The sequence below is a fragment of the Xiphophorus maculatus genome, chromosome 3 (genome assembly GCF_002775205.1).
Source record: "Xiphophorus maculatus strain JP 163 A chromosome 3, X_maculatus-5.0-male, whole genome shotgun sequence".
Taxonomy (NCBI): Eukaryota; Metazoa; Chordata; class Actinopteri; order Cyprinodontiformes; family Poeciliidae; genus Xiphophorus; species Xiphophorus maculatus.
Genome location: NC_036445.1, coordinates 19308277 through 19320913, shown reverse-complemented (window position 1 = coordinate 19320913; position 12637 = coordinate 19308277). Strand labels below are relative to the sequence as shown.

Sequence of the window (12637 nt, the reverse complement as noted above, 5' to 3'; positions counted from 1 at the left end):
TGCACATAGAAAGAGGTCAGGTAGGAGAATCTGTCATTTCACAAATCTGTTTTCATGCACAAATAAGTAAAAGCCACTGTTGAAAGAAGATCATTAAATGTCCCAACCTCTAAGTATTATAGGGAACAGAGGAAACATTTATTTAAGTTTATTTGATAAACTTAGCATAGCATAGCATGGGACTGAATAAAGCAACAGTCCCATGTCTGTATCATAGTGCAAATAGCATAAGCTAATTTACAGCAGCACTTGTCCTTAGATGGGATATTATACATAGTATATTTAAGATACTACTAAGTGAAGGAAGATGCTCTGGTGGTTAGTTCACCAAAATAACAAGACAGCAAGCCTAAACTTGCAACCAGAAGTAAGATGAATGGTTTAAATCAAAGCATATTCATATATTAGAATGGCCCAGTCAAAGTCTAGTTGTAAAGCCAATACGGCAATGGGGGGAAATTAATGTTCACAGACACTATGCATTTGTATAAATGAGCTTGATTTGTTTTACAATCAAAAATGGGCAAAATGTTCAGGGTCTGTTCAGGGTGAAAAATATGTTCTTTTTCTTTCAGTTCAGAATTATGCACTATTTTGTGATGTGCTATAAAACCTCAATGAAATAAAAGATGTTTGTGATTGTTATGTGCCAAAATGGAAAAAATAAAATAAAATCGAGTGGTGTGAATACTTTTGTGAAGCACTGTACGCTGGCAGAGCTGTAAACAGATGACTTATTATTTGGATGAAGATGAGACGGAACATTCTGTGCCAGCAACTGTTTTCCATGTTATTTGCTATCACTGCTCAGTGCAAAATATGTGAATGAGTGTTTCTGTTTCCCAAAGTGAGTACCAAGAGCTTACTCATATAACAAAAACCATGTGATGGCTAACTCTGACTAGATTACGTAACAATCAGCCTGATGAGTGTGATCAGCCCCAGATTAAGGTCAGGATCATTTCTTGGCTCATTTGGATACATTAATATGAACAGTAATGACACAATTTTCATGCAAATATTTCAAGTAACTAATTAATGCTTCAGTGTGAAAAAAGAAGTAGCTCAAATAAAAAAATGTTAAACAACTCAATCACAACCAGCATAGGAGCCTATTGTGCTCTTCGGTGTCAGAAAGGCTGTCAGTAATTACAGAGCTACTTTTAGCATCTGATTCACGCACAAGAGTCAAGCACAACAAACAAGCCCAGCAACATCTATCTTTATCAGACTGTTTCTCATCTCTGTGCCCCTCCCCGCCGCTCTCCCTTCTACCCAAAAAATGAAACTATCATTCACACTGTAGAGAACATCCTGTGCAAGTTTCATGCACCTGTTTTGCATCTGTACCAGCTGCTTACTTGTGTTTTTTTTGTTTTTTTTTGAAAGACTTTTACAATCAAATTTGAAAGATACGTAATGCAAAGCTTCTTCTACTCTTTTTAAGAGGGTGTCATTCTACACAGAACCTAAGGGACTTTAACAGTGCCTTACAAAAATATCCATACTTTATAAATTTTGTCATATTATAACCAAAAACATAGTTGTAGATGGAGATTTTTACATGATTGGTCAACGCAAATAGTGATACTTAAGAAGTGGAAGGGAAAAAATAAATTTTTGAAAAGTGTGGTATTCATTTGCATTAAGGCCCTTTAGCCAGCAATTTGCAGAAACACCTTCTGCTGCAATTATAGCTTTAGAAACTATTACTTGTGGTGAATCTCCACTCTAGTCTGAAGTAAAGTGATAGTTGGACCTCAGAGTACACGCTGACCAACTTCACTGCAAAAACACAATATCTTACTAAGTATCTTTGGCCTAGTTTCTATTGCAAATATCTTTGTATTCTTGAAATAAGACAAAACTAACAAATTTTCAGTAGATATTAACCTGTTTTAAGTAAATTATGTCATCATTTTTTTAAGTACTAGTTCTACTGACAGATTATTTAACTCATAAGACATTTTCTCCCATGTTATAAGTGAAATAGCCTGCCAGTGGACCTAGTAATTTTCATCAAATTGCTGACTGTAAGCAAGCTCCAATATCTTGCTGAAAAGTTTCTCGTAAATTAGTTTTGTCTCATTTCAAGTGTGCTAAGATATTTGCACTAAAAACTACTGTTCCTTGTTCCTGCTGAAGAAAAGCATGCCCCAAGGCATGATGCTGCCAATACCACATTTCAGAAAAGATCTGGTATGTTAAGGGTGTTAATTTTGCATTTGCATTCATGTCTAAATCGCTATAATGTTTGCTGTGTCCTCTTGGCTTATGGTAATCTCATGTGTCGCGGCACTTTTCTACAGAGGTCAGATTTGTGTCAACACTCTCTTACCTGACATTTGGTTCTCTACAGCTTTTCCAGAGGGCCTCAAACCTTTTGGCTGCTTTTGTTTCCTAATGGTTTCCTTGCCTGGCTTACAAACAGCCATGTCTTGATGGGGTTTCAAGTTGTGCCTAACTCTTTCAGATGATAAACTGAATAGTGCTCAGTAAGATGTTAAAAGCTTGAAAGATTGTTTTAAAGCTTAACTCTGCTTTAAATTTCTCCATAACTGTCTCCCCGAACCTATTTGCTGTGATATTTGGTTTTCTTGATGCTGTTTGTTCATTAATTCAATTCAGTCCATCTATTTAATGCCAATAAACAACTAATATCATCTCAAAGCACGTTGCAAAAAATAATTTCAGTTCAATTATACATACATTCCTATTGATAAAACAGTACAGTATGCTCAATTAGTTATTCAAAGTAGTTGAAAAAGTTTCTATTTAAGGAAACCCAGCAGGTTACATCATTTATACAGCAAAACAACTACAAAGAGATGTATAGTGTTTACTAGTGACTTCTGAAGACAAATGACTGCACCAGTCTTTATTTAGAAGAATCAGAGTAAATGAGGGTAAATGTGAAACATGCAGGTCCGTTGTTAGCCATGCTGGTGCCCTAAACACAAATCCTCTGTGGTGGACCAGCATGCAGAGTACAAAGTAATGCATCGGCTCGACATTCTCAACCTCAAGCCCTCACTGCTTTACCCTGCACAGACAATGGGGGCAGACGGCGGCTGCCATCGGTAAAAGCATGTTAGAAGTGGGGAAGGGTGGGTTTATGTTCTTAATTTTTTCAATTTTCATTGTCAGATACTGTGCTATTTTACAATAAGTCTCCAAACGTACATACCATGCGTATTCATATCATACATCGTCCTTACATACCAATACCTCTTATTTTGCATATTATACTACATAGATAATCTGTCGCTTGCCTGGGAAGTAAAAACATAGTGAATTATATCCGTTTCATATTACGGAACGTCAAGGGGCCAAATGAAGCAGCTAAAATAAGCAACACAATGTTTTATATTCAGGGGCCGAGAGGGGACGTGGTGTTCTGCAGGAGACACACCTGTGTAGTGACGGGATTTGCGCATTAAAAGGGGCACGCTCAGTCATCTCTATCATTCAAAGTTCAGTGCTAGTGCTAGAGGAGCTGCGGTTTTGATTCAAAGCCATGTTCCATTTGAGCCAGAAAACATTGTAGCTGACTCATCTGGTAGGTTTGCTGTGCAATACTCCTGTTATCTTAGCTAGTGCCTGTGCACCAAATTGGGATGATGAACAGTTCATATCCAGGTTTTTTACCCCCATTTCAGATACTGAAACATACTACATATTTACAGTAGGTCGGGTTTTATTTTGTTCAAAATGCTGAATTAGACAGGTCCTTTTCCAGGTCGTATTCCTTTAGAAATTCTGCCAAATTATTAACTTGCACTGCAGTAGTGTTAGCAGACCCATTGAGGTCTAAATTTCCAGTTTAAAAAAATCATTTTCTCTTTTTCTGTATGTCCATCATCGTTATCCTAGAATACTGTTTTTTCTTTTAGGTAACAGATAATCACTAATATACAGTCATCCAACTATTATAGCATTGTCATTTCACATTATGCTCCCTCATCATTAGATATATATTTCCCTACTTACAGACCTTCCCTAAAACTATGGAGATTCAACTCACATTTACTAGCTAATGACCCCTTTGTAGATTCCTTAAGATCGACTATAGTTATTTTGCAATTTCAATCTGAATAAGATCTTTTAACTACAAATAAGGCAGAACTGCAATTGTTCAAATCTAGACAATGAAATATTTAGTCGGGGGACAAAGCTGGAAATTTCTTGCCCAGGGAGCTATAGCTGCCTGTACACCATCGGGTGTTACTCTTACTGATCCAAAACAAGTAAATGAAGCATTTGCCAGATTTTATTCTGATGATTTTCTGATTCTCATGGTTAATATGCTCAACACTACTGAATCTCCCAGAAAAGATTAGGAGTTGGTGGAAAATTCAACCTGCCCAACTTCTTCAACTGAGATTATGAATACTCTTGGTGCTTTACAAAGAAGCAAATCACCAGATAATGATAGATTCACAGTCCAAAGAGATTTTTTGACCTGTGAGATTTCTCTGTTTATGCTCCAGTTTAGCACAACCGGAATTTTAGACCATCAATTGTGGACGCTGCTTTTCAAGTTGAATCTGATAATGCCATGAACTCTATTAACAAGTATTACTTTCATGTCCTTTTATTGACCTTTCAACCATACTTAATCTCACCTCTCCCAACTTTTTAGTTTTTTCAAATATGTCACTGTGTCCAGAAAATCGATACTGAATTCTCAAATCTCCCCACGTAGATTTTGTCAGATATTGATAAACCACAATCAGAAAAAAATGGAATATTTCCCACCTTTTGTGTGTCTTGGACTGTACTATTCCAGTCTTCCCACAATAAACAAAGATGTTATGGCAACAGGATCTAAAACTTGAAGAACAATGGGAAAACATCTTAAATAAGTGCACAACTCCTCTATCTGTGCCCGACATTGGCTAATCCAGTCAAAATTCATACACAGCATCTACTGCACTAATCGCAGATTCTCAAAAATGTATTCCAGTGTTTTAGATACTTGTAACTAAAGTAACCAGTCCCCTGTCAATCTCATGCACATTTTGGCCATGTCCAAAATGGATACACATTTGGTCTAAAATACTTCATACCCTTCGCATGGAGTACAGTTTTGAGGCTGATACGCACACCCTCTCTGCTCTTTTATGTATTCCACAAACCAACACTTTATTACAAATACAGCATAGTATGGCTTTCTGTACGCTACTGGCCAGGCACTTAATTTTGCTCAACTAGAAACACAACTTACCCCCATCCTACAGTTGATGGGTCTAGGAAGTCCTGTTTAGCATAAATTTAGAGAGGCTGAAGTATTCTCTTAAAGGATTTCTGTGGAAATTTGATAGAACCTGCATAGAACCTGTGGCGCACCACGGGGGAGTCTGGAGGAGGTTCTTTCTTCTGGAGCAAATTTATTACTTTTATGTTGCTTGGCTTATATTTATTAAAATGCTTCGATAATTTCATTAATGACTAATTAATGATTTTTCACCAGTCAGATTTTATGGCGTCTCCCTGACCATTTGGTGCCCTTTGTGCAGTACATTATGCATGTGGAGCAAAACGTCAGACTTTGTTTTGTTTGAAAATAAATTTCAAAACCATGTATCATTTTTGTTACACTTCAGCATTACACACCACTTTGTTCTGTTGAGTGATAGAAAATAGAAATACACTGAAGTCTTTGTAATGTGAGAAAATGTAGAAAAGTTCAATGGAATCAGCCTTGAGAACATTTTTGCAAGGCACACATCATTTATTAATCCCTTTGACAATTTCCCTGAGGGAAAATCCCAAAGGTATTAATAAAATTTCCTTTCTATCTATCTATCTATCTATCTATTAAGACCACCTTCAAGGCTCTTTAAGACTGATGATGCTGCAGCATGCAACACAAGTAAGACTCACAGATGCATAACACCCCATCCCAATATGACATATCACGTGAGCTCCAGCCATTCCCTTGTAGTTTTTATAAATGCCTCCATTTCCTCTTTTTAATAACCACTTATGGTGTCATTTCCTGCCCTATCCATCATCATGAGTGACCGCACATGTCATGCACAACGCCACGCTCCGCAAAACATTCCGGAACATCTTTTCAACCTCGTTCATTACTTTTCTTAATTCTGATTTCCCCCTTGTGTGGGTGTGTCAGTGTCACTGCAGTGTGAATACACGGTACACATGGTGTGTGTGCGCGTCCCATGGAGATGGTCCCAAGGTCTTCTCTCATCCACAATGGTGAGTTGTGTGTGTTTCTGTGAAGTATTCATTGTGCAAATCTTGCTCTTGTTGAGTGAGTGCTTGTGCCTGTCTGCATACCCATGGGGCTCTCCCCTGAATGTACTTTCTATGAGTTTGCGCGACTGTCTGTTGCATGCAGTCATGAGAAGCTCTGTGCCTTAGCTGCTACCCGACTTGTATTCCCAAAACACGCCGCAGGGCTTTGGCTCTGGTTCGTGTGCATGCAATTGTGTGTGTGTGCACCTGTTTGATTGTAAGTGTGGGTAGAAACTGCTTGCTAAATTGTCCCTTGGTGTTGTGTTTGATTGTGCCTTTGTGTGTGATTTTGTTTATTAGTCTATCTGCCAGAGTGTCCAATTACTTGTCTCTGTCTATCTCCACTTGTTTGTTAAGAGACTTCCTGTCACTTTATTTTAGTTTTTGTTTTGATGTCTTTGTTACTCCTGGTCCAAAGGTGGAGCAAATTTAGAGCAGAGGTTTTATCTTAGCATTGCTCTACAATAGCAGCTGACAGGTGCAGAATAGGATGCCAAGCTTAGCTCATGCTCGAATATCCATAAACTTTAATATCTGATAATTGCAGTATTGTTTCACACATTCTGCGAAAGGTCTGACATAACACTTTAAGCTGTTTCAGTAAGTGAATGCAGACAGTGGGTTCTGTAACAATAGGGTGATAAACTAATCAACAGAGAAGGTAATTTAAATGTTATTTGTGTTATTTCTGTTTAATCTTTAGTGTCTTTCTTGATGATGTCCTAACACAACAATTTCCTTCAGGAGATTAATAATCTACCCACCTGATTTTGAGAGGGGCGTTTCTATTGCTTTTCATCATGATTATTAGAAACGCACTGAGAAACTGGTATTTGATCAAAACAGGATGGTTTTAATCTAGACTGGCCCTCACTGGGGACTGCGTGTGAAACCACACCATACTTATTGTTATGCTAACAACAATACTTTGTGTGGCAATTGCAACTAGGAAAAAGATTTCTAAAAAATGTAAAAAAAAAAACACTACTAACTTAAAGAAACTTTGCAATACTATATTATAGTCATAGTTCCTTCATTTCACAATAGTAAAACCCTATCTTGAAAAAAAATCCAGCCCCCAGTTTGACATTTTTCTTTATACAGAGGGTCTGAACACTTGACTAGTGAGAAACCATTGCTTCCTGTAGGTGAAAACTAATGAAGTTTTAAACAGATGTATCTGATTTTACCCAATCTCTAATGTTTTAGATGAAATATGTAATGTGCCAACTTGGTCATGAAGAAAGCTACGCTATGAAGCTTACCGGAAATTTCATGCACTGCAAACAACTATTCCCCACTGCGAAGAGAGAAGCTCCAACTTTAGTTGCTCAATATTTGGATGACCAACACAGATTGAACGACTTTGTTCACTTCATCTGCTGCCGATGCTAAACTACAACCATAGGCAGACTAAGATTCACAAATAGAGGAAAAACTTGACATCATCGCTCACAACTCCTCCTTTTGTTCGCTGATTGGCCAGGATGAAACGCATCCTGAGTACTCAAGCTCAATAGGAGAAGTCCCAGATGAAAAATTGCAAAGGAAGGCAACAGCCAGGACAGTAAAACCCTATTTTACAGAAACTGTAATCAATAAACACTCACTAAGAAAGGCTGTAAAAGAAATTTCAAATATTGCTCTTATATCTTACATTACAATTATTTTCTTATTTTTGTATTGTAATTAGTCAAAATCAGTATATGTAGGCCCATTCCTTGAAAGAAAAAACATTCTAATCTGTATATCTGAAATGAATCCGTCTCTATTTGGTCTAATTAGTGAAGGCACTTCAAGTTGTCACTGGAAAAAAGCAGTGACAAAACTCATAAGAGGAAATTATAGGTACCTTGCCTGATAAGCTGGTGACTATCAGATAAAATTGAAATTAAAACATGTGAATTCATTAATTTCCATCTGATTTCTTAATATTCTATCCTATAATCCAAATATAGACTTCAATAAATATAGATGTTCTCGGGCCTTGCCCAGGAATTATAGACAATAATCAGTACAAAGATTAATGACCACCGACAGGTTAGTTTTATGCTCTAAAAATTTACAGTACGGTATTTCTATTAAGGCTTTACCACTGTCTATTTTGAATTTGAACATTGACTCTAAATTATGTAAAAAATAATGTGAAAAAAAACAAGATTTTTTTTCTTATTTTGCTCTTGAAGAGCAAACAAAGGCAATACATGTCTTACACAAAATTAATATAAAATTATGATAATTTCAATACAGACCAAAGTTTTTGCGTCTTCAAACTGTTAACCTCAAAACTGTCTGAAGGTTTGTCACAATTAGATCCTTTTGCAAAACAAGAAATCCTGAACTAATCTTTCGTTTCAAACCCCTAAAGGGTTTTCCATAACTTACTAATCCTGCCATTTAAATAATGTTTAATGGTAGAAAAAGCGATGGCTGCAAGAAGTATAATGGATTAATGCCCTATTTCCTCCAGTTACTGCCCACTGCTTGTCAGCTGGTTGAAAGGAGGCTTCTACACTTTACATTCACTAGCAACTAATACAAATTAATCTGCTACAAGTATTTCTACTGTTAATAAACAAGAATACCAAAAGGGCAGAAACTAAAGAAGCGAAACCTCTCACCTCCTTAAGTTAAGTCTGTATCTAAATAAGTACAGCTACAGGACCATGTCTGTAAAGCAGCTAACATTATAACTATAAATATCAATGTGTACTATGACATGCATTGGCATAAATTGTCTCTTTTTTGTTTTGTTTTCATTCTTTTGAGAAATACTTTAAAATTTTTTACTCAAGCTTATCGTAACGTGACTCAAAAACAAAACAGAGGGTGAGAAACTCACTTGGTTTAAAGAATATGTGCAAAATAAACTCTCAGACTCCCAAACCAACAATTCTCTCTGCCCAAAAGTATCTGTATTTACAAAGGACATATAAGGACACCACCAAGACTCCCTAGTTCTAGAGGCAAACTGGGAGATTATTCTTGTGTAGCATAATGCTGCAACAGGCATGTAAATTTTTTTATAAATAATTTAAACTCCAAACTCTTCACAGCTTCACTGAGTCAAACAGGACATCCTGCAACTGTTGAATGATTACTTTTTCATTAATAATCTTCAAACAAAGCTTATAACTCACCTTTACGCTCTTGTTCTACCGCTAAATGTGATTTCCTTTTAATGTATTTACACATTTTCTTTTATGCCATCAAGATTTTATTGTTTTCTGTGAATTTCATTAGTAAGTTCATTATTACTTTGTTGTGTCATTGTTTGCCTCTTTCATTTGAATAATTTAATCATTTTAATCATTTCTGCCACCATTTTTTTCACAGCAGATAAATAATGATGACTGAATTTGATTTGTTTTTAATAACCAGACATTCAGTTTGTGGTAATGTAGAAATAATGAACCAGGAAAGACCTGACATGAAAGATGCTGCAGAACTGTGGATATCTGGCAAACTAATTATCTCAGCTTTAACTGCACGACTGCACACACACGGTTCTTCCTCAGAAGGCTCGCTGCTTTGGTCTTATAACTGTCAGCTCTTTAACTTTTAATTTTACGTGCAAAATACTGTTGCATTGACTGTCGAAAGCATTGAGCGAGTTTGGGCAATAAGAACCTTAAAAGTGCTATCGGCAATTAAGACTTTGGTCGTGGATAACAGCCTGCCAATCTGTGTCCCCAGCTGCTTTCAAAGGAGGGCAGTCTTTTCCGAAATGATGCGGATTTATTTAATGAGTTCAAGTGAGAGATGGTATCAGAGGAAATAGAAGATTTGTGGTTAAAGAGTTTGACATCTGTTGCTGTGTCTTCCAAGCAAACTGCAGGGAAATAATTGCTGAAAAACATTCTTGTCACACAAGTCCTCACTACCAACTCCATAGTTCCAGCAGTCTGCAGAAGAGTCCAGAGATGCACCCTGGGAGAAGAAAGTACTGTAATCACTCCAAAACAGCCGCCTCTGATCTCGTTAAAGGCTAATTGATGTTCTATGTTAACGAGCTTTACCTTAATTAGTGGTATTAAAAGAACACTGGGTGGCACGTGTAGCTAGGGAAAAAAGTGGGGGTTCTGGTGGGCTGCAGGATTGAGGAAACAACCCACTAATGTTGCATCAAACACAAGATGAAAGGGCTGGGAGGTGGGAGAGTAAACCAGTGCAGAGGAAGTCACAGGTTGCAGGGGTGAAGAAAAAGATGGAAAAGACTGGGGCGAGAAGAGGCAGGGGTATTGGCAGAAGAAAAGAAACAAGCAAATGAGGGGAAGGAGAGTTGACAGGGGGAGGAATGGGCTGTAAGCTTGAGGCTTTTCTGAGCTGAAGTCAAAGAATCAATGGGATGAAATTGATGAGGACTGTGGAGTTGAAGCAAACAAGCTCACAAATGTTGACTCTGTTCCTCACATTTCTCCAACCTTTGAGATCTAATTCCAATCAGCTTCTTTTACCTTCATCATCATGCCTGCCCTCCACATCCTCGTTCTCCTCACACCTTCTGACTGATTGTCTGCTCTCACCTCCCCTTCCCGCCACCCCCCTCTTACAACAGCTGGTACAGTACAGATCTCTGGGCGACCGTTCAACGGAGAAGGGACACTGAAGGCAACACTTCAGGGGCAGCAGTGCATGCAGTACACTGCTGCAGTACGCCTGCATGTGCTTACAATCTCAAAAAGGGGGTTTGTGAGGGGAAATGATGAACTGAATAGATCATCCGGGAGGGAAGCAGAGAATGCAACTCGGACAGAAATGAAGGAAATAAAAACACATTTGTTTCAATTACAATTGCATCCAACGGCCTCCCGGTGCAGGCCTATAAATTTGACATTGTCACTCTCAAGCACTGCAGTAAATCCGTGAGTAGAAACACTGTGCCTCTCCATTTTACAGGTCAACATCATCATGTTCTCCCTTGGTGGTCTTTACAGTCAAAAAAACCCTTGATTCTTTTCTAATACAAGACAATAAAATAAAATCACGCTTTTTTTGGCAAGGAAAACTTATTCTCGACAAACAACTTAAGTAAAATCTCTGTCTCTCTCTCACACACGCACACACAAACACGCAGACTCCTGGTAAAATAAATAAAGCGCCGGTTCCAGCTGTCTGAAGATTCTTCGGTGGCAACAGAGGGGATAACCGCGGGCCGCCATACGCCCAAATATTCAGCGTATCGGGATATAAATAGATCAAGAGGGTGGGAAAACTGATCGGCAATCTTGCAGTGGCTTTTTAAAACGAAGTACACATTCACGCACCGACACTAAGCACGCATGTGGAGAAAACGAGCATCAATTAAAACCTCCGCAGCAAAGTGAAGCATGAAAACTGTTGCCAGTTTTTCTCTTAAACTGAACCCAAACTCTGTCGTTTTTTTCTTTTCTTTTTTTTTACCAAACATTTCCAGAAAGACAGGATCGGTGCAGCCTCAAGGTTCTTTGGTGTGCATGATTAATTGAACTGCCGGTAAACTGTGTGCGTGAGCGTCTATCCCATCTGCGCCTGTGAGTTTTTCGGGCGCAGCAATGACAGAGGGGTCAAAGCCCCGGCGCGTCGGCCGCTTCCAACCTCCATCTCTCCATCAGAAGCGTCGCTACACGCGAATGCCGACATCCGACTGCTCATTTATTCCATGTATCAATGACGCGCAGCATCCTCTCACTGCCCGAACCGCAATTAATCCAAAGCAGCAGCAGCAGCAGCAGAGGGTCTGTGTGCGTGTTTGGAGCAAAAATGCGCACTGCAAATCTGAACCGGATCAAACAAAAATGTACTTACTGAATTTCACCAGCCTTTCCCCCCTCTCTTCCTGCGTCCCTCCATCCTTTTTCACATCCTTGCTTTTTGAGGTATCCGTTTTGCGGGTGTCCCCCACCACCAGCGCCACCTCCGCCACACGCGCGCACACGCACACTGACACGCACACTGGGAAAATATATATCTGTATAAATATATATGTTCTACATGTATTCAATTTCTCCCGATCTCTCTCTTCACCTCTGTCGCTCCCTCTCTCCTCTCTCTCACACGCACTCTCTCCAGCTCTCCCTCTTTCCCTCTTCTTTTGTTAAAATTCAGTATATGCGCTCCGTCACCTAGCAACCGTCAACCTCCCTCTCTCCCCCTGTGTCTCTCCTCCTTCCCCCTCCTCCCTCCCTGCCTCTCCATCTCAGGCGACACGTGTTGAATGCTAAACTTAGCGGTCCGGAATAAAATTAATAAAGGGATAGGACGTGCTCTCTATCTCCCCTCCTTTCTCAGTCTTCCTCCTCGTATCATAATGCAATATAAATATTTACTAGAACCACTCAGCCCTCTCATGCCCTCTTCCCTATCGTCGCTCCGCATCCCCCCCTTCCTTCCCTCT

The 12637-nt window shown here is 38.8% G+C and overlaps 1 protein-coding gene across 3 annotated transcripts in view; it reads right to left on the bottom strand.

The window, feature by feature from the left end:
• LOC102219807 (glutamate receptor ionotropic, NMDA 2D-like) overlaps positions 1–12371 on the bottom strand; it is an 88484-nt gene extending 76113 nt beyond the window's left edge. For all 3 annotated transcript variants that reach the window (XM_023330922.1, XM_023330923.1, XM_023330924.1), the window contains exon 1: positions 12049–12371. The gene's annotated coding sequence lies outside the window, so the exon portion shown is untranslated. The remainder of the gene's footprint in view (positions 1–12048) is intronic.
• Positions 12372–12637: the final 266 nt, after the last annotated feature.